Below are 22,892 nucleotides of genomic sequence, written 5' to 3' on the forward strand. Positions count from 1 at the left end.
AACGGACACTTTCCACAAGAGAGATATAGAATGAGGTTAGCTACGTTTGCTTTCTTATTGAAACTGTATGATTTCAGACGCTTAGCTTGGTTAGAGCTCCGTCAACAATGAAATTAACGACCAAGATGTTTGCAAGAACCAGCTCATGAGTGATGCACTAAAGGCGCATATTTGTTGCAGTGAGAAGACAATTTTGTAGTGAACACAGCCAGCTAGTGGGCATATTTTTTACACGTAACACAGATGGCTCTGCTTACACGTCTACTCGTTATATGTTGCTTCATAGAGACTATGGAAGACGCCGGCCGCGGCGGCAGCAGAATTTATTAAATCCTACAAGAGTATTTGATGGGTGAAGAGGCAAAGAAAATTCGTCTTTAAATGTCTAGCTGCGCACACATAGACCCAATCAACTGCACCTTCGAGTAAATCTATTTCCCAATAAAATCGACGGGGCTTCCATGATACCCTTCATTCAGTTGTCTGCCACGCGCTGGACAGTTACGGAGTGGTCAGCTGATTTTGGCTTCCCTTTCAACCAACGTATTTCTCTATCCATGGAGGTGTGGCAAGCCCGGCTTCTGAGAGGTCCACACTGTTGTTATGGCCAAGCTGACCATGTTCGTTGGCCTTACAAATGAGCCCGATTAGGATTAGCACTCGTGATGGAAAACTATCAGTATCGCACCTAATATTGTCGATAGATTAAAAGAAACCTGCCGATACAATTGATAGTCAATTTCTCGATAGTTATTTTTTTTTCATCCAGGCAAACGGGAACCCAACGCAACATTGAGAAGCGAACATAAGACGAAGTGGAAGACTGACTTCCTCGTCAGTGACCCCCTCCAAACGGCCTATTTTGTGACGGTCGCTAGGAAGTGACAATGCACTGCGGACGTTGCAATGATTTATGACGTTCATTATATTGTTTGACCGAACAGTGTATGGGCCAGGCTTGTTCGCTGTTCCCCACAGCGCAGTGTATTGGCGCTCACATCAACGGCAGCTATCTACCCAAAGGCCACTCGCTCGAAACTGCGTCCATGGATCCGCAAAATAATCACCCAACTAGCAAACCTTGCGGTTCTTTGCGAACAAACATTTTCCGGGCGCTCGCACACGTTTGGTGCCGAGTGTAAGGAACAGAGCTGCACTGTGTCCACAATGTTGATTTGTCTGCAAAACTTGTTGTTTTCTAAAGTCTGTAAGATAGCTTCAGCACACCGCTCCGGTTGGTCTGCTCGTGAGTCGAGAAAGTGAGAAAAAAACAATAGATGCACTTTTCAAGTTTTGCGACGTTAAATGATAGTCGTTCCTTTTCGCTTCCGTCTTCCTATAGTCACGAGCAGAGCTGTGCCCTTTCCAGTTCCTGACATTAGGTATAAACAAAGGTGCAGGAGAAACGGGCAAGCATTGCTAACGACGAGGTTTCCATTTCATCAGCGGAGCCGAACTTGGTGTAACGGTAAAGAAAGAAGATTTTGCTCTGTCTATTTTCCTGAGATAAGCGGAATGTTTACTTCTATATATAGCCCCAGTTAAAGGGGGCACCACCATACACGTATATATATATATAAGAGTGGCGAGAGAGACAACGGAAATTTTCATGCGCCAGGGGCAGAGAAAGGGTTTGACAATGAAGCTGCATTTCCTGGCCCTAAACAGAATCTACGTCACTTGCTGAAATGCGTTGGAGAGAAAAACAAAGAAGGAAGTTTAGAGTTCTGGCGCAAAAAAGTATCGACAGAAGTGCAGCGGAAGTGAGATTCCATGTATTTTTCACCTGAAAATGAGCGCTCCTAACTTGAAAATCCCTCGAGCACCGTCATTTTTCAGGAATACGCATTAGTCAAGCCCAATATTGAAAAGAAATACGGTAGCAGCGGAACCACGCGTGATATATGGCCAAGCAGTAACGAAGTGTGGTGTGCAGATTCTAAGGGCAGGGTTGGTATGGGAGAGGAGATCAACAAAGAACAAATACCAATACCATAGCTGAAAGTGTAATAGGTTACACACGGGATCCCATCCTGCGAAAAAACAAAAAAAAAAAGACTGGCGCACCGAAAAAGGACTCGATCTTTAGTTTCCGCGGTGCGTGAAATAATCGATGACTGAAGACACTGATGACGGGAAGTCGATGACTCGCAACGATGTCTTGGATTTCTGTGAACACTTCAAAAAATTTACGAAATGATTTAACTTTCTCGAAATAGTTGCAGTAATAAGGCACACTCCATGGCAAGCTAACGGCCGTGCGATTTCTATTGCCTAATTGATTTTGCTTGATACATCGTTGCGTCGACCAGTGAACACCTCCATGAAACCTCCTCTATGTTTCATACCTGACTTAAACTGCAAAAAAAAAAAAAACAGGACGCAAGAAGGAAGACCAGACAGGAGTAGTCGCGTTTCATAGAATAAACTTCGAGTATCAAATTTCGTTTGAAGTTAGGCTTTTCTTGTCCGGTGTTCCTTGTTGTGTCCGCCTTTTCTTTTTTTTTCGCCGTTTAAGTCAAAGTATCAATTATTAAATATTCCCACAAATTTCAGTTCTTGTACTCTATTTTATTGAGGAAAATAAAAGCAGAATCACACACACACAAGAAAAGAGCCGACGCAGAAAAAAGAAGAAGAAAATCAGCACCTGCAAATGAAGCACCTTGGCCCGTTGTCACAAAATGCGCTAGAATTATTCGTTATAAGTAGCAGGCAATCTTGATGCTGGAAATAATATTAGCGAATATTATTATATTGTCGCAAGTGATTTATCCACAAAGGCTGAATCATGCATTGAACCTTTTTTACATATTCACATACATGTTGTGGAGAAAACAGGAATAGGAGCAGGAACGGTTGCAAGGAAAATGAAAGCTTACGCACCAAACGCGTAAATATATGTACAGTACACGCGTGCGCTTTGGAGAATGCAAATGTTTGCAAACACAATTTCAGCATTGACGGGTCGAGTGGGCCTTGGCTGTTTGGCTAGCGGTTTGAGTAGCTGGTGCTGTGATTGACATGTTTGGACGCGTAAGCGCATGTACACACTGCGAAACGCCACAGAAAAACTCAGAAGGCCGCAAACTGCGTATCATATTAGACAGACGGTCGTTGCAGTGGTGTTATCCATGTGGTAAGTAGTATTTGTGATGTTTACGCCAGTGTTGATGCTTCTAATAAAATATGATAGAAAAGAATGACCCTTTATTGCTGCTTCTCCACTCACGCTCATCGCGTTTTGCGACGTGTCGGGGCTGATACCTCGTGGCTCGAATGTGATGCCTGATGGATGATGCCTCATAGGTTAAATACACGAAATATTTTGCGTGTCGGTGCTGTACGAGTACATGTACTTCATACACGTACTATCGTATCCCGAACAACATTACCACCACCACCACCACCATCATAAGCTGGTCCACGATACCACCTAATCAGTTTCTCGAGAATACTGTTATTCCCGTTTGCTTTGATGGCAAAAGACCCCGTCAACTATTCAGAGCGCGCTCAGACATTCCGTCATATATTATGGACGCTTCGGGCTTTATAAAAAAAACTGAAACTAAGCAAGCCTGTGTGAGTGTTTGAGAGATATTTTTCACCGCTCTGTTGCTCTTATCAAGTCAAAGTAGCCACTCCGTCTCTACGAGCTCGCGAGCGATTCAGCTCTTAAAACGCGGAAAGAGCCTTTGTGTACACTTGGCCTCAACGAAACGTCCGCTTGTAAGTTGCTTCACTGGTTCCATCCCCAGAAACAACACTACAGCTTTCAGTCGGTCCGCATCGAAGCGGCAGCCGCATTTCCTCTTGCTTCAGCATGCTTTCTTTTTTGCTACATCTTTGATCTTCTCATCTCTTCGATTTCGTTTCCATGTCCGCGAAAGAAACAATTTAACGGCCATTTGACTCCTCGCCGGATTTAGACTGCAACAACGTCAGTACATCGTACGGAAGCGGGACATCTGCCCAGTCGGCTTCGCTCACTTGGGTTTTTTTTTACAGTCTGACAGCTTGATATCTTCAGTTTTGAAGCTATGCATTCATTGAAAACCCTCCGGAACTTCGCCAACAGTGATGGCTGCTGCAGCTGTGCGCGCGTGCTGTTTTGCCGAATAGCGTACAAGCAAGACAGCACTCGTATGAGTGATCGCCGTATAGAAAGCCGTCTGTACAACACTTATGGGTATGCCAATGGCTGACTTCTGTTGTCTAAGCAATTACGCGATGAACCAACACGCACGTTGAAGTCACCCTTAATGACGATGGGATAGGGGTTTACCGGATGCATGTATCCAAATGTGTAGATCATAAAGTCCTCAAGGTCCCTATTTTACGTTCCGGGATTGACGTATACGGTGGCGACAACGATTCCGTCCACAGTCTGCATGGTGCACGCATCAGCCCGTTCTACGCAAAGGCTCTCGCCCTTCGTCGATAAGGCATCGGAAGCAACGGCCGCGCTGTCGTTGTTTTCGTAGATCGCAACGCATCAAATCATCGCGCGTTATCCATCACCGGTTTTGACATATGTGGCCCGAAATGCAGTTGGGACACAGAGGCTTATATGATTTTGCCTTATAATTAAGCTATGTTAGCGCTGTAGACGCCGCCATCATTTCTGCCTCCGCACATCACGAAACGCTAGAAAGTAGCCTAAGACGGCCTCGATATAAAACAGGGAAATCTCTTCCACTACTCTGCATTTTCGGATATCATTGATGCACTAGAGAACATTTGATTGCTCCTCCCCACACACACACAAGAACAGAAATCTTTTCTTATCTTGACTCTTGCCCTTTATGTTTAGGCCAATATATACGTCTACGTTGTCCAAACAACGCAAAGCCATGGCACGTTCACTTGTAGAGTGCTGTAAAGGGCTGAATGAGCAGCTACAACACTGCATACAAATTTTACTCAAGTCGTTAGACGATGCCCATGAGCGACGTGACCGGTTCTATCTCACCGCTGGCTAGGCACAAAGCGAACATCCTAATGAACATGCGTAATCGTTCGGTCCATGCTGCTCGCCTGGCGGTAACACGTAAACTGCTACGTCACTGAAGGGCGTAAACTGAGGGTGTGACAGTTGCGTTCTTCAGCAGTACAATAAGGGCGAAATTGGCCGAAATCATTTGAACCTTTACGTCAGCAGCTTCCCGTTTCGCATGTTCGAAACAGTCGTGAAGTGTTATATGTTGGGATTGAAGTAACCTTCTTGTTAAAATTATGAAGATGCAAATTCGCCCAACTTTGTTCAATGCCTCCATTGCCTTTTTAATATGTATGTCCTATAGATAAAGGCAGTCACGAAGAAATTGAATCTTGCTTAATTTAAAGCAGTTTTGAACATATCTTCCGAACCAAAACATACAGTAGCCTGAATGAATTCAACGGCGAACTTATGTCGAGCTAATGGAAGGATATCTTTCGCCTTTTTTACTAAACTCTAAAGCTTGAATGCTGGTGACGTAATGCTTGCTGGCATCAACAAAACTTGGTTCAGTCTCTCTCTCTCTCTTGATCCTCTTAGTGTAGCCAATGTGCTGTTGTAGAATGTAAGCGTCCTCTTGCGGTATGTGGATTGTCAATCAGACCAATTTGGCGTGTTTAGTTCGTACGTCAACATAGTTTTTCTGTAGTACCTGCAGGTCTAGTGTATAGGCGTTGATGGAGACGCAGGAAGATGCAGTTGTACAGCTCTACTTACTATTGCGAGAACAATTATAAGTAAATAATATTATACGTAGGCGCCGACGTCGCCGTGATGTTTTTTATAAAGTCAAATGGCGATAAAATCGCCGCGGTGTGCCGTAGGCTGCACGTACAAGTGAAAGTGTGCGAGGATGAGGGGGCTATGGCTGATCAACATCGGCCGCACAAGGGATGAAATCAGGGAAGAAGCGCGCCGTCTTCAGTCGCGCGAAAGACACAGAGGTATGGGTGGGGGCATCCTATTCCCGCGTTGGCAGCGTATGCTGCGGCCGCGTGGGTGCTATCTTGAAAGTATCTGCGACGGGGACAGAGTTTATTATGCACTGCGTTTTCGCCGTTGTTCGCATCGAAGCGAGAGGCAGCTCGAAGGTCAATTTGCTCGCTGCCTTTGCCGTGCTTTCTCCCTCCAGCGGTTTGACAGTGAGTTTCCGCGGTCATCGAGTGACATGTGTTTGTGTTGGCTTGCTCGTACGTGATATCATGCTTGTTAATTTACTTAGTAGGCGAATGGGTCCAAGTTTATACGGCTGGCAGAACTACTATTCTTACTTCGTAAAGCGGTCTACATCAGTTTGGTCCGCTTTAGTACTTTTATTGAGCTCTGTTATCAGAATTTCGATACATTTCTTTCTTTTGCTGAGTAACAGACTTGTAAACCTAAATGTTTTGTTTCCAGAAAATGTACGATTTTAATAAAAATTATTATCATGTACAGTCTAAAATAAACTGTCTACGGACATTGATTAGATAATAATTTTATTTTAAATAGAAGAAACCGCATGAAAGTTGGCGCCGCAGTTGCAGAGAAAAACAATTTATCCTTTCCCACTTATTTAGAAAGCAACCTCCGAGCGAAAGCTTCCTCTTAACGCTTGATTTTTTCGCTCGTCTTCATCGGTGTAGCGAGGCCTTTACCTTCCACAATGCGCGGTTAAGGTTTTTTGTTGTCAGGCCGTGAAAAATACTACCTATTTTGTCTTCCAACACGAAAAGTCTAAATCGTCATAGCCGCAAGCAAGCAAACATGCTTTCCGGTAATCTAACCGCGAATGGTGCCTGTAGCGTGAAGAATAAAGTAGAGAATGTCAAGGTGCGCAATCCGTGTGGGCGTCTTTTAGCAAATGATGTGCGTGACTGCACGGAAAATTTGCTTTCAAGCCGCACGCGAGGTAGGCGCTTAAGTTTTGTATAAAGATGTTTACGGCATTGTTAAATAATCGAACTTACTGCTTCGTGCAAAATACGCACACTTATAATGCACACCGCGTACTCAGACATGTATGCGGCGTTTCGAGGAGAAAGAAAATATTTGGAAAAGTTTATTTAAGCACGGCATAAGGGATTCATCAGAACGTGTCCGACATGTTTGCTAGGCTGCCGTTTCTTAAGCTCTAAAAGGTTGCTTCGGCAAATGCTTAGAGGCTTATATGACTGATTAGGTCCCCCCCCCCCTGCTCCCCGCTGAAGTAGTTAGGTTTCCGTGGAAAGCTAATACCTATTTTAGCGCCTGTTATTATCTGCACCCGCATCGAAAACACCCGTGTAGCCAGCCTATTATGAATACCACGATGTCTTCGCGAGCCTATAAGTGCATAATAAGATGGTCGAATAATTAATTTCGCCTTGTACTCCCGGTGTTGACGTTGTGGTTATGACCTTGCGGTCTAAACACGGGAGAGTGGTATCGAATCGTAGTTTGGCGGCCGCATTTCCCTCTCCGCGAAATGGACAAAAAAACGCCCATATATTATGCACTGGGTGCACTTTAACGAACCCCAGGGGGTCAAAGTTAATCCGGTGCCCCTCACTACGGCGTGCCTCATAATGAAATTGTTGTAATGGAAACAAAAACAGCAGAATTTAAAAGATAATGGAATACTTCGTCTAGGGACAAAATTCTCTCAACTTATCTAGCAGCAATGAAAGTGCGTAGCCGTAGTAAGTTTCCGTACAAAATAACAGAGAGCTAAGAAAATATATCAAGTTGAGAAACAGGTGATGCCCTATAAAGAACGTTATTCTGATGGGCCAATGTTCGAATTTTAGAATTTCTTCTTGCGTGAATTAGAAAAAAAAAATGTTCTTGAACAATGCAATTGCCCCTGCACTATGACAATCAGGGTAACAATTTCCAAAAATATTAAAACCAGAAACAAGCAACTGAAGTTTTTAGCGTATGAGGATGCAGAGCCGCCCGAGTGCTATTCGGATATTTTTTTTCTGAGAACATGAGCGGATATTACGTATGCTTAGTTTACCCCACAGAAAACATATGTGCTATCCAAATGTTTTAAAATATAGATTTCTTGAATATTCTCTTGTTTCTATATTTTGCTTATTAGCTCACTCGTTTCACAGCGAACGAATAAGCTGGATCCTTTCTCAGCGTAGGAGCAAGCACAACACGTAGAGCTCTTATACAATTCAAGAAAACGCAGCAATCAATTGATTTGCATGAAACAAAAATAGTTTTGTTGCGTGTAAACAAATGCAAAGACCGATTAATTGCAAGGATTCCTATCGCTAGCGAAATTCAATAAAACCAAAGCACGTAGTGCACAATTCAGTAAACACTGCATAACGACCAATCAAAGACGAACATTGAGTTAGCACGACAGAATGACGATGGTATTTCACAGTTACACTTGATTCACAAAGCCGATATCTGCACCATCCCCATCCGTTTGGGCACCGACGTCTTTGAAAGGAGCCTGGTTCAGCCTAATAAAAGGATGGCCGACGACATAGGCCGGTACTCTTAATGTCATTAGCACCGCAGTTTTGAAGAGAAGCGAGTAAGGGAGGAAATGGTGTTTCCTGACAGACATCAATGCTATAACAGTGACCGGATGGAACGTATGATGGCTATGTGGATACTGTCTAAAGAAAGTGAACATTGCCTTTCCACTATATAAGAACAGTAATATCAAAACCCTCGGTTGTGATCTTCAGCTGCAGAAATAGGACTCAGTATCAATTTTTGTCGCATACATTTGAATAGAAGACCTGCCACGACAGAAAATGTTCCAAAAGAATTGCAGCTGTCCTGTCCGCTGAAGTGTTCGAACAGCTTCCAGGCGTTAAATACTGACGCTTAGGTAGGAAAGGGTCGCGATTGCGTTTTCGCCGTCTCGAGAGATTCTTTCGAGCGATCTGTGTTTGCTTAAGAAAAGAAATCCGCTCGTAGGCAGCAACCCGGAGAGTACCTAGCGAAGGTATCGCTGATGGAGGTGATGTTTTTTGATGCTGAAACCCGTATGGGTGGTAGTGAGACCGGTACCTTGCTGAAGGCTCTGTGCGCGATGATGGCCACATGCTCACATTACTTCAGAAGGGTTGAAAACTGAGTATCTTGGTTATTGGTCCCATTATTTGATAACATCTTCAAAAAAAGCAATAATTTTGTGGCATACATCATTTCCTAAAGTGTGAGAAAATTACAAGAAAATGTCTAGCACCTGGTACACAGGCGCCACATGGTTTCGGTGTTAATGTGTACTTAAGGATGCCATGGGCAGTCTGGGTGAGAACACATCTTTTTTTCACTTAGTGTAACCCATTGAAATTCAAAGTGTCAAGCCTAACTGTCGATGCTTTCGCGCTAGATTACAGATATCGAAATGAACGCTTTGTGATTAGATGACAAGAAGAAGGAAGCATTCAAGTAAAATATTCAGCGATGCCATTGGAGAAAAGGTAGAGAAACATTATTTCTTGAGGTCTTCCCACACGTAAGTGAAGCTCAGTTCTTGAACGCAATGCTTCACAGTGTGCACTTCCTGTGCCCGATTCGCTCTGCATAGCTCCGCCTGTGCAATCTGAGTTCAACAATACCCAATTACTATGACAATAAAGCCTGGTGCGCTCATTCTAGGCAACTCCTTCATGCTATTTACGGCGCGAACGGGAGTGATGTTTCAAAGGTGGTTGACCATACACAAATATTTTCGTAATATTGCAACTCTTGAGTGTTAGATTTTAGTACAGGATTACTGCAATACTTAGATGTGTTGAACATCGATAACCTTTATGGAGCAACGAACGATCAGGTCGAGATTCATCGACCTAGCAGACTGACGCAATATATGCGAAATGTATTTAAACCAATGAAAAAGTGGTGAAACGAACACAGCCCTTTCGGGAAATGACAAATAGAAATCGACTTGTCGAGGAGCATTCAGCTCTTTAAAATGTGAGTCGTGATAAAACTGCACAGCCGGTAGGTTTACAATAACAAAAATCATTCTATAAGCTATAAGCAACAGCGATCTGGCGTCTCTGCTAAAATAAATAATTAAATCTGAATGCAATTACGAAGTGTGTTGTCATAAGCTCTCTGAGCCCACAGAGTAACTACAATACCACTGCCCGACCTTTACCGCACTTTGAAAACGCTTTACGATACCTGCTCCAATCTGTTCACTACACTAGAGCATTTGAAAGCGCTTCTCTGTTTACAAAGAGATACCTAGGGAGAAATACCGCTTTTGAATGGACATTTCTTTACACAATGTACAAGGTACGATGGACAATGGCACAATGATGAACAATATCTTCTAAAAAGCTGCGTCACCTACTTCCAAACTAAAAATTGGGTACTTTTATTCTTGTTTATAACATGAATCTTTCTGGTCTAGAACAAAAAAATCTCTTAAAGTATCTGGGAATTTACTTTACGGCTAACCCTTCCTCGCAAGCTCATGTTAACGACGGTGTGGTTATTGCTAATAGCAATTGCTAATAGCTCATTATGTTACTCAAGCCGCAATTCTTAAAGGAAGCGATCGCCTGCGAATGCGGTGATGTCATTCACAACCTTACGCGATTACAAAATAGCTCTTATGGTTAATAATATTATAAATACCAACTACCCCTTACCTCTTGGTGCATTCAGTATTCCCGTCCGCAACACTAGACAAGCCAGCAATGGCAATTTTAACCTTCCTATTTGCCATAATGCGTACGGAGAAAGACGAATAGAATTTACAGGAGCGAAAATTTGGAACTCGTTGCCAATTGAAGTAAAGCAAGCTAGGAATTTCAAACTGACATGCAAGAAACATTTTTTGGGAATGGAAGCAAGGCTACAAAGTTAGTTTTTCTTCAATGTGTTTGTGATTGCTGTCCTATATGTTATTTTGTATTGGACCGCTTACTAGCCTCATTGGCTATCGGTCCAAATATCTGTGTATACATTTTGTTTGTGTTACTCAATAAAGACTTCTTGATTCTTGATTCTTCTTGGAGGACAATTCAAAGCTTAAGTGAACATGCCCGCTGTGGTGTCATGTGAAGAATTTATTGCGCAATAAAACTAGTGGAAAACCGTAGTGCATGCCTAATTCTGGGATACTATTCCCGCATCTCTAGCGTATAATCGGTGAAACTGAGATTACAATTTACCTGAGCTCTGTTCCAGCTAAAAACAAAAAAATGCGTAGGCTGTATTGGGGACCCAGTGGGGCACGTGAAAGTTGTGCGTGCGGAAAGGGTGTGTGGGCAATGAGGCACAAAAATAAAGCAGCCAAATAAACAAGTGATATTTATTCTCGCATTATAAAGCTGACAAGCTTAACTAATGGTACAAGTAGAGAGGGTCGCCTCGTCGTCTCGGCTTGAAATCATGCTCGCTACCTATCAAAATATATGGGCCCCCCTTGATGAAAGGTTCTCCATAAAAGTCGAAATTTCTCTCTCTTGCTTTCCGCGCCTCCTCGCGCATTTCGGTACCTTGCATGTTTTAAACTCAAGGTTGTCAGATCCTAGCAACCGTTAGATTTCTGCAACAAATTACATAATTGCAAGCCTTCTAGCTCATGGTGAGCAGAGGCTTAAGTTTGACGGCCTATCCTATTACCTACTGTGGCAAAGTGAGCACTCTGAAACGCGACCACTGTGGCTCGGACTCGGATCAATAAAAGGTACTGCCGAGCTATGCCTCTCTGAGCGCCCAGCGAGACCCTAAATTAGTCCCCGATTGCCCATCCGTGGCCCAACAACTGATCTGCCTGCGCCCGCCAGCCATGCGTGATCAAATAATGACTGCTTTCTTCTACACGACGAAAGTCGTTTCACCCCAAAAGCGAGGCAGACGTTGGCGCACACGCACTCATGCACAGACGTTCACAGGACCTGCCGGTTTGCGATACCTCCTGCACAACGTGGATATACCTTTAACGGACTCTTTTATTTGAATTAATTTCATTTCGCCATTCGGTTTTTCCCACTGGGGTGTGCTGGTCAATGCTCAAGTTTGCGTAGACTATACCGAGCATGCTGTCTGGCACGAGATGTAGCGAATGCCTAAATGTTGCTTGGTAGGTGTAGAGAGCTCGTTTGGAGTAGAATGCGTAGGACAGCACACACTCAACCCTGCACGTTACCAATGGGCAGACGCATGACGAGTAGTGACAACGATCAGGTTAGCACATCCTACTACCGTAGGGATCTCAGAAGCTCCCTACCTGACCTGCACTACGTTGACCAATCTGCATGGCCCTTATTTTGAGCAGCGCCTAAGAGTTACCTCTATTCTGTGAAAGTCGCAGAAATGTCACACAGTAGCATTCGTTTATATGGGAAAGATAAACTGGCTCATCTCAAGCTGATACCTTGATTTGTCCCTGCGTTGGCAGAGAGAAACCTCCCACGGACCACGCATAGCGTATATATACTAAGCAAACGCTAAAAACGAGGAGAAGCGAAAAAGCCACTCGAAAGCCGAAATTGTTTGTGGTCTGGTCCCATAAACGGCGATGCCTGGTACCAGCGCTGCTAATGCCCCTTGTGATTACATGACCTCCTAATTGCTTCGACTTAATGACAAACAAAAAAATATGTTCATGATGTCACCGATGACTTGCGCATAAGGATGACTGGGGTGGCGTGCATGAGGGCGTGCTGCTGCACCTGCCACCTTTGTCCGCGATGCACGCTTGCTCAATTCACTCGGTTGTTCTTGGCGGCTATGCTCGCCAAATCGCGGTTCAGAGGCTGCTGATACGTGCCATCCTTTGGTATATGTCTATTTTGGGTGGTATTTACGGTCGCATACGCCTAATTTACCTACGCTGTCATCAAGTGCAATAACAACGCTATTTCGCGATGGTGGTCGGCATTTATAGGATAAAACGTTTTCGTACACGGATCCAGTTCTAACAACCTATTTGACCGGGCCTGAACATTTCATTTAAACATTCCGCGGTTTCTGCAAAATTCACAAACGGTATGTAGGCTTAGGGCTACGCGCGGACTGTATCGCATGCAAAAAAATGGAGAAAGCTTGCTGGCGTCTTCATCCTACAAGTGTCACGGCCATGTACGAGCAATACAGATGAGCAATTTCTTGAGTGAGTCAGAACTCAAGAGAGAGAAATGTCAACTTCTTGATTCCACTTCACAAAGTTAGGAGTCAATGGTTACTCGTAGCAGGATGAATATGTCAAACCTACTAAATTACTGCAGTCATTGGTGCCTGTCAGAGGCGAAGAAGTGCACAATGTCGTAGCCAGTGCTGGATTTCGCAGCTGCCAGGAGACCGTGACGCACCCCTCCCGGCCCTTGCCCTTTAGGTATGAGGCTACGCGGATTTGGTACTCTACAAAAAATGCAATACATTGAACTTCAGATTCCATACTGCTTCCACGCATGCACGGGGTCAGCAAATTGCTTATCACTGTGTTTTTTTATTTAAACAGCATGCATAATTAGTGAATGCGCTTTGAACACTCTCGTCAATGATTCTCGCACAACTTAACAGCGCATATAAACTGCGGGTTATCATAATTTGCGCCATATTGTGATTTTTGTTGGTCTTTGGTGCAGGCAAACTTAAGACTGCTAAACATGAGCATGCGTCGAAACTCCACAGTCTTTCTTAACCTTGTTTGAAAGGCCTGATATGTTTGACACCAATTCATCAATGGTTAGTCTCTGTTTTGTTTTTATTTTATTTTCATTTTACTGAGCAAATTTTTTTTATTTCCAAGGCTCATAGCGCTTTATTCTATATGGAAATTAAATAAACCGCAAAAGGCGCATGATTTCCCAACTAGCTGTAGCTAAGTGTATATATCTAGAAGCACGGTGAGTTACGAGACACTATATGCACTTCTGAGACACGGTAAGTAGGCCTTTTTCAATAACTTTTAACAGCACTGAAAACTTACGTGCAATAATGTATTCATGCATTACTTCCCCCTGAATTACTTTGCTTGTGCTAGGGATTTTATGATATCCATAGTGCGTATCAAACAAAGTACATTGCACACATTCTCTAATACTGGTGCCAAAAGCTTGAGCAGGCACACAGTAAAAAAAAGATTAACTAGTTCCATCGCAAATGCTGAAATTCGTCTGAAGCGAAGGTTTTGTCTTGCGGTATGCGATAAATGTTTATCCAAGTAGCGGTGATGCATACGATTGTGTTTTTCTTTGGTCCTATGCAATCTGATATCTCCATAAATGAATAAGATTGTCTTCCAGAAAGGTCACAGCTTCCTTATCGTGCAATTTCAAATATGCTGAATCATATCGCTTATAACCTATACCGTAATCTAAACGCCAAATCACGCGGATGGACAACGTATGACGTATGACGATGCCTTAAGGAAGAAGGCACGAAGTAATTCTTTACAATGGAGTGAGAGACATGGCTTCCGGCATTTGTGTATTCCGTATAACTTGTGCCGCGATTGCACGTTAACATTTTCCGGCCACACACCTAGTTGTACACGCCCATTCGCGAAACGAATCAAAATCGTGTAAATTGAGAATCGCTTAATATAATGCGCTGTTCAATAGGAAAGTTGGCATGTGCTAGACATACCAATTGTCCAACATTAGGTGTTCGGGTTTTACGTATGGCTTTATTTTTCATTAGGACGAACACGGCTGTGTCTGCTGGCACTTGCTTGCTGGCTACCCTACATGAACTTTACCTCAGCCCGTGTTTGCTGGTACTATAACATTCGGCAGCTTCTTAATCTTCGTAAGATAGGAGAATGGTTAGGCATCAGGTCTCTCCTTTGTTCCAAGGAGAGTGCCGCTCAATGCTACGGCACCACGTGGTGATGTTAAGTTATGTGAACATGAAAAGGTGATGTGAATACGTGGTCCTCACGCCGATGTCGGGCGCGCGCGGTTGTCTTACCCCGAGAAAGTTGAATTTGTTTAGCTTCGACACGAGTGCGAATGGTTGAGTCGGTTGGAGCATAGATATTTCGTTACTCAGAAGCTTACTGGATCTACATTGCAGGGCCTTTTCTTATATGCAAAACGAGCGCTTGGTAACGAAATCAAGGGGAAAAAAAGGACGGCAGTTCCCACGCCCTGTGGGAATCGATTCTATGCGAAGTAGTGTGCGGGGAACATAGCCACTTAACGAAACGACCACGAGAGCACCAAGGCGTTGGCGGCTGTTTCATGTCCTACATGACACATTCATGTCATGAGACATCATTTATGTTCGTCACGCACTCTTATCATACTGTTCCAATATTATTACATACCAAAACGTACATGGCTTTTTCACGACCTGCATGACACACATGTCACGATATTCGTGTCATGACCTATATATTCATGTCCTGACGCTTGGCCGTTATATTTAGGCCAATATATACGTCTACGTTATCCAACCGACACAAAGTCATGAAAGTTCACTTTTAGAGTGCTGTGAAGGGCTGAATGATCAGATAAAATACGGCATTCAAATTTTACTTAAGTTGTTAGACGTTGCCCATGAGTGATGTGATCGGTTGCACCTCACCGATAGTTAGGCAAGAAGCGGACATCCTAATGAACACTCTCTTTTTTTTATTGCGATAGATACTTGGCCTAAAGCATAATTCTTGATGCGTATATGTGTATTATATGTGTGCTGTGAGGCCTGTGTTGTGTATGAATTGAAGCAGTGTCTTGTGGAATCTGTTGTCATGTATCCAGCGGTCATAGCTGGTTGTCACACTGTAGCGGAGGCCGGCTTGCAGCAGGAGACGCAAGCGTTCCGATTTTAAACCAGTACATGTCCATATTAGGCCGTATGCATCTGCTTCCATCACAGGAACAAAGCAGTATGGACACGTAGCACCCAGTGGTAAATGCGACCAGTTCCACATTGATATAACAGCCGGTGTAAGGGCCACCCCGGCCCGAAGCCTCCTAAGCACAACTTCCTCCACCCTAGTAAGGTGAAGGGGGAGGGAGCAGACACACGGTGGGATAAGAGCGCGTTTGTCCTGCCGGAGAAAGTTTTTACGGGCTCGGATCGAGTTAAGGGGTTGAGGTGGGAGGGGAAGAGGCGGAAGATCAGGATAAGGAGGGCAGTGTGCCTGCTGGTCAGCAGCAATGTTGTGAGGGTTCGCTGAATGGCCTTGAATCCGGTGTACCTTGACGCAAGTAGATGTCTTACTATTCATAGTGTGTATTGTCTCGCAGATTTCCATCGCCTTATCAACCTTCTTGAGTTCCTGAATAGCCGCTAAAGAATCAGTGAAGATATCTAGTTGCTTGAAAGTAGGCAGCTTAGATGTCGCATGTTGCACAGCGTCGTGGATGGCTTGAAGTTCCATTACTAGAGCGCTGGCTGCCGTAGAAAAATAGCGCTGTTGGCCGCTGGTGAAATTATGCGTAGTACTCAGGAATGATGTCGTTCCGCCGTCTGGGAGAATGGCAGCATCCGCATAGACTTTGCAGGTGCTAGCGCATGATGCATCGACGATATTGTGTTCGTCAATAATACCTGTTGTATCGCTGCGTCGTAACTTCGTTGGCTTATTAGTTGTGATGCTGGTGAATTCCCAGGGAAGCATTGGATAGGGCTGATTGTTAATCCGAGAGCCGCGGTGAAAATGAGCATGCAACGCAGCAACAGCCGGAATAAGTTGCTTTTTTATTTCACGTGCTTTTTCACGTTGAAAAATTAGCTCTGCAATTGTGTTGAGCTGGGCTCAACACCATTCACGCTGCTCGCACGCCGGTAACACGTAAACCGCTACTTCACTCATAAACGCCAGCTAAGGGTGTGACAGTTGTGTTCTTCAGCAGTACAGTAAGCGTGAAAATGGCCCAAATCCTTTGAACCTTCACGTCAGCAGCTTCACGTTTCATATGTTCCAAACACTCGTGAAGTGTAATATCTTGGGACACAAGTCCTGCATGTGGGTCCATTGTCTGGCACTTTATTGTTAAATTTATGGCGATTAAAATTCGCATGCCTTGTTTGAATACCTCCATTGCCTTTTAATATGCATGTCCTAGAGATATGCATTCGCCATGTATTTAGATAGTAACCTCCGAGCTAAAGCTTCCTCTTATCGCTTGATTGCGCCCCCTTCGGTCGTTATCATGGGTGTAGCGAGGCCTTTAACTTCCAGAATGCGCGGTGAAGGTTTTTCGTTGCCAGGGCGTGAAAAATACTACCTGTTCTGGCTTCCAACACTGAATGCCTAAATCGTTAGAGCCGTAAAAAAAAAAACAGGCTTTCTCGAAATTTAACCCTGCATGTTGTCTGCAGCAAGAAGAACAAACTATAGAATGTTGAGGTGCCTTATCCGTGTGGGCGTCTTTTAGCAAATGATGTGCGTGACTGAACGCAAAATTCGCTTTCAGGCAACACGCGAGGTAGGCGTTGAAGTTTTGTATAGACTCGTTTGCGGCATTGCTAAATAATTGAACTTACCGCTCCGTGCAAAATATACGCACTTATAATGCACTCTGCGTGTTCAGACATGTACGTGGTGTTTCTTTGACAAAAAGAACTTATCTGGCAAAGTTTATTTAACCTCGGCATAAGGGATTCTTGAGAATATATCCGATATATTTGCTGGGTGCCGTTTTTGTAAGCTCTAAAAGGTCGCTTCAGGAGATGCTGAGAGACTAATATGACTCAACCCTCCCCCCCCCCCCCCACTGAAGTAGTTCGGTTTCGGTGGAAAGCTAATACATATTTCAGCGCCTGTTATTATCTGCAGCCGCATCGAAAAGACTCGTGCAGCGAGTTCCTTATAAATGTCAGCATGTCTTCGCGAGCCTATAACTGCATACAAAGATCGCCGAATGATTCATATAGCCTTGTACTCACGGTGCTGACGTTGTGGTTGTGGCGTTGCAGTCTATACACGGGAGTGTGAAGTCGAATCGTGGCCTCGGCGGCCGCATTTGACCCTCCGTCAAATGCCAACAACCGCCATTGTCATTATGCACTTGCTGCACGCTAAAGAACCCTGGGCGGTCAAAATTCATCTGGTGCCCCTTACCATGGCGTGCCTCATAATGAAATCCTTGTTCTGGCAAGAACAACCGCAGAATTTAAATAATAATTTAATACTTCGCCCTCGGTCGAAATGGTATCAACTTATCTAGCAGCAATGAAAGTGCGTAGCCGTAATCAGTTTCGGCACAAAATAACAGAGGGCTAAGAAAATCTATCCAGTTGAATGATAGGTGATTCTTTATAAGGAACCTTATACTTGTGTGCTAATGTTCGAGTTTCAGAGTTTCTGCATGCGCGAATTAGAAAGGAATGACCTTGAAAAATGCAATTGCCGCGGCGCTATGGAAAATCGCGTTAACAATTTTAAAAAGTAATCTCCTTCAAGAATGCAACTGGGCCTGAGCTATGACAATCATGATAACAATGTTGAAAAACATTCAAACCAGAAACACGCCATGAAAGTGCTTAGCATACGAGGAGGCAGGGGCGCACGAGCGCAAGTGCAAGCTTTTTTTTCCGAAAACATGCATGGATAATATATATGCTCAGTTTTACCACACATGAAACATTTGGGCTATGCCAATGTTTTAAAATAAAGATTTCTTGAATTTTCTCTTGATTTTCTTCACTGTTTAGCTATTCCCTCTCTCATTTCGCCACGAAGCACAAAGACCGAGCTTATCCCAGCGTAAGAGGAAGCATTACACCAAGAGCTCATAAATGCGTTCAAGAAAACGGAGAAATCAATTTATCTGCATAACGTATAAAGAAGTTTTGCTGCGTGCAAACAAAAGCAAATATCGACCGAATGCAGCCGTTGCATGTGTTATCGAGGCCATGGCTTCTTCGGGGCATTCCAAAACAAGCAAAATTTAATGAAACCCAGCACGTACTGTAAAACTCAGTAAAGAATGTAAAACGACCAAAGACGAAGGTTGAGTTGCCACGATGTAATGACGATGTACACCTCTTTCACGTCAAAACGAGGCAGACGTCTGCACACACGCACAAAAGCACAGATGTTAATGGGATTTGCCTGTTTGCGATACCTCCTACACTATGTAGAAACATAATTACTGAATTCCATTATTTGATTTGAATATTTTTTGTATTTTACCATTCCGTTTGTCCCACTTGGGATGAGCCGGCTCTAAGCCAATGCTCCAGAATAAGTAGACTGTATAGTGTACTCTCTGTGGCACAAATGTAGCAAATCCGAAAATGTTGCTTGACAGGTGTCGGGAGCTCGTACTGAGTAGAGTGTGTAGGACAGCACACCCATTACACTACACGTTACGAGTGGGCAGTCACGTGATTCCTAGTGCCTTCGACTGCATTAACACATGCAGCTACCCTTGGGTTCCATCAGAAAGTCGCGAGTTTACCTGCACTGCCTTGACCAATGTGCGTGGCCTTTGTTTTCAGCAGCGCCTTAGGGTTCTCTGTATTCACGGAAAAGTCGCAGAAATGTCTAACTGCGGACTTCGTTTATATAGAAAAGCTAAACTTCATCCCCTCGAGCTGAGACCTTGATTTGTCCTTGCGCCCGCTGACAGAAATCTTCCACGGACCATGAGTTGCGTACCCAAAGCGAAAGCAAGAAATGAGGAAAAACTAAAAGCGAACCGAAAGTCGAAATTGTTTGTGCTCAGGTGCTCATAAACACCGATGCGAGGTAACAAGCTCTCTTAATGTCCCTTACAATTGCGTGACCTCTTAATTACTTGGAGTTAATGACAAACAAACAATATCTTCATGACGTCACCGATGACTTGCACATAAGGATGACAGGGGTGGCGTGTATGGGGGGCATGATGCTGCGTCGGCCTCCTTTGTCCACGATGCACGTTAGCTAAATTCGCTCAGATGTTCTGGGCGGCGATGCTGGCCAAATCGTGCTTCACAGGCTGATGAGACGTGTCATCCTTTCCTAAATGTTTATTTTGGGCGATATTCTAATTCATATACGCCTAATTTACCTACGCTTTCATAAATACTATAAGAACGGTATTTCACACTGGTAGTCAGCATTTATGTCATAAAACGTTTTTGTACACGGAGCCTGTGCTAAAACCAAGGTCACCTTGCCTGAACATTTAGTTTATTTGCTGTTTCTACAAAATTCATACATGGTATGTAGGCTTAGAGCTACACACGAACTGCATTGCCGATATGATGCTTGCCAACAAAAAGACAAAGGAAGAAAGCTTGCTGGCGCCCCCATTCGTCAAGTGTCGTGCCCATATAGGACCAAAAAAGATGAGCGATTTCTTGAGTGAGTCAGAACTCAAGAGAGAGAAAGGTCAACTTCTTGATTCCACTTCAGAAAATTAGGAGTTGGTGGTTAGTCATAGCACGAAGAATATGTCAAAATAGAAATGCCTAGTTAATGAACTGCTGTCATTGGTACGTGTTCGTGGGGAATAAAAGTCATAGCCAGTGCAAGATTTCCCAGCTGACAGGAGACCGTGACGCAGCACTCCCGGTCATTTCCATTTAGGTATGAGGCTACGCGGATTTTGTACTCTACAAGATATGGGAGTACATTGAACTTTATTTTCCAAACTGCCTATACACATGCACGGGGTCAGCAAATTGCTCATCACGGTGTCTTCCAATCCAACTGCGCGCAGAATCAGTGAATGCATTTCGAACATTCTCGTCTATGATTCTTGCAGAACTGAAAAGCGTATATAAACTGCGTGTTATTATACTTTGCGCCATATTCCGATTTTCGTTTGTCTTTGGTGCAGGTAAACAGAAGACTGCTAACCGTGAGCATGCGTTGAAACTTCATCGTTCCTTTTTTCAACCTTGTTTGACAGGCCTGCTGTGTTTTACATCACTTCATTCATCGTTAGTTCCTTTTAGGTTTTTTTTAAATTTTCATTTCACTGCATTTTAGTGCAAGTTCATGTTATTCTATTTCCAACGCTCATAGCGCTTTATTGCATATAAAAAGGAAATAAACAGCAAAAACCGCATGATTCACAATTGTAGCTGATTTCGCAGCAAGTTGTATCGGACGAGGGTGTAGAATAAAGAAGGTGGCTGACACCATAGCCTAGCCGTACTGTGTATTTTCTCTGTGGACATCCAAGTCGAGATGTGGCGTGACTTCATCATTGGAGCAAATCAACGCGGTGGCATCCGAATCTTGGCTGCAACGCCTCAAGATGAAGAGGAGCAAGCTCTTCTGGAAGCAGTGAGAACTGGCGCATTTGTCTCCTATATAAGCGCTAGAACGAAGCTCACTTACGATGATTAAGTTGCGAAACAAAAATTGAAACTGAATATAAAACTTCTAGATCATAAGAAGTTTGTGCAGACTCCAATTGGAAACTGCGCGAAGCCTGCTACCATTGCTTTGTCTGACAGTGGCATCAATCTGCTCACTAAGTTTCTTGAAGTGCAACAGGCACAGAACAGACAGAAAAATGAAATAATGCGTTTGCTTGTAAACGTGACTGAAAGAGGAATGAACAGTCCGAGTCTCGAATACGTGAAGCCAGACATGTTTGATGGAGATTCCAGTTGTCCCGAGTCCTGGCTAACATATTATGAATATGCATGCATTGAAAACTACTTGCACAGTGATGAAGATAAAGTGAAAAAGATGCGACTATTCCTATCAGGAATAGCCAAGAGTTGGTACGAATTGCTTGTCAACGCTCACAGCAACAAGCCATGGACTCAGTGGAAGGAGAATTTTCTAGGCTCTTTTGGAGAGAACAAGGCGTTATTATGGGATAAAGCTATCACATTCAAGTACAAATCTACGTCTGCACTCAGCTATTTTTATGAGAAAAGGAGGCTACTCCAGCTGGCTGACTCGGCCTTGCCCGAGACGTCTGTGGTTCCGCTTATCATTCATGGTTTGAGTCCGGACCTTCAGAAGCAAATACAAGTGAGAGAGCCAGAAACGGTTGAAGAACTTCCGCAAGGAATGCGAAACCTCTACCTACAATACTCGGGACCCCAGCAGCAGCTCATGATGCCTGGTGCAAGGTACCGAACTGCCACACGAGCTGATGAAAGACGCCCGCTTGCAAGCTGGAAGCCTACCGCTTCTCCAGCGTCCTTTCCGACTAACCAAGTAGGCTCCAGCCAACACTAAGAGTCAGATGCTGTGACAAAAAACTAACTAAACAGGGCTTCGGCTTCCGCCTGAAGACAGCAAGAGAAGCTGTTTATTTGTCGCATGCAAACCTCTTGTATATATCTGTTTTTGTTGATGGAAAAGCAAGGAGCGCATTAGCTTACGGTGGAGCAAGCATCACAATTTTAAATGTCCGTATTGTTGAGCCTGAGAAAGTACAACAGGGACGGGCTGTGGAAGTACATTGATACGATGGAAGGCGAGAGATTCATAATAAATGGACATGTTTAACCATATCCTGTCTCCGCAACACCGACGCTTCTCGTTACGGCAAACGCGCAGCGCTTTACCAGAGGGATTCAGAAGCTGCACGGAGCCGGCAACAAAAGCTCGTGGGATATTATTCGTACACATTCTCGAAAGCGCAAGTCAATTACACGACTATGGAGAAAGAAGCTTTGGCAGTCCTAATGGCCCTACGATATTTTAGGCCTTACGTACATGGCAGGAGCATCACGCTCTTTACCGATCACCAAGCCTTAACGTATATCCTTCACCTCGCAGAGCCCAGAGGAAGAGTTGCGCGGTGGGTGAATGAACTCCAGCAGTTTGTGTTTGTGGGCCATCACAGACCTGGAGAACACCTGAAGGATGCAGACTCACTCCCCAGACTTGCGGTAACCCCAGATCAAGAGACTGTCAGCGCAACTCTGCTGTGGGAAGGAACTGAAGAACTGGAGTTCCACGATGGAACGTTCATAGTCCCGGAAACAATGGTGCCTCGAATCTTGGAAGTTTATCATGACTCCCCGGGCTCTGCCGGGTACGACGGGTTTTTGGCGAACTTATCGCTAGATT

This window comes from Dermacentor variabilis, chromosome 7 (assembly GCF_050947875.1).
Source record: "Dermacentor variabilis isolate Ectoservices chromosome 7, ASM5094787v1, whole genome shotgun sequence".
In the NCBI taxonomy this organism is placed as follows: Eukaryota; Metazoa; Arthropoda; class Arachnida; order Ixodida; family Ixodidae; genus Dermacentor; species Dermacentor variabilis.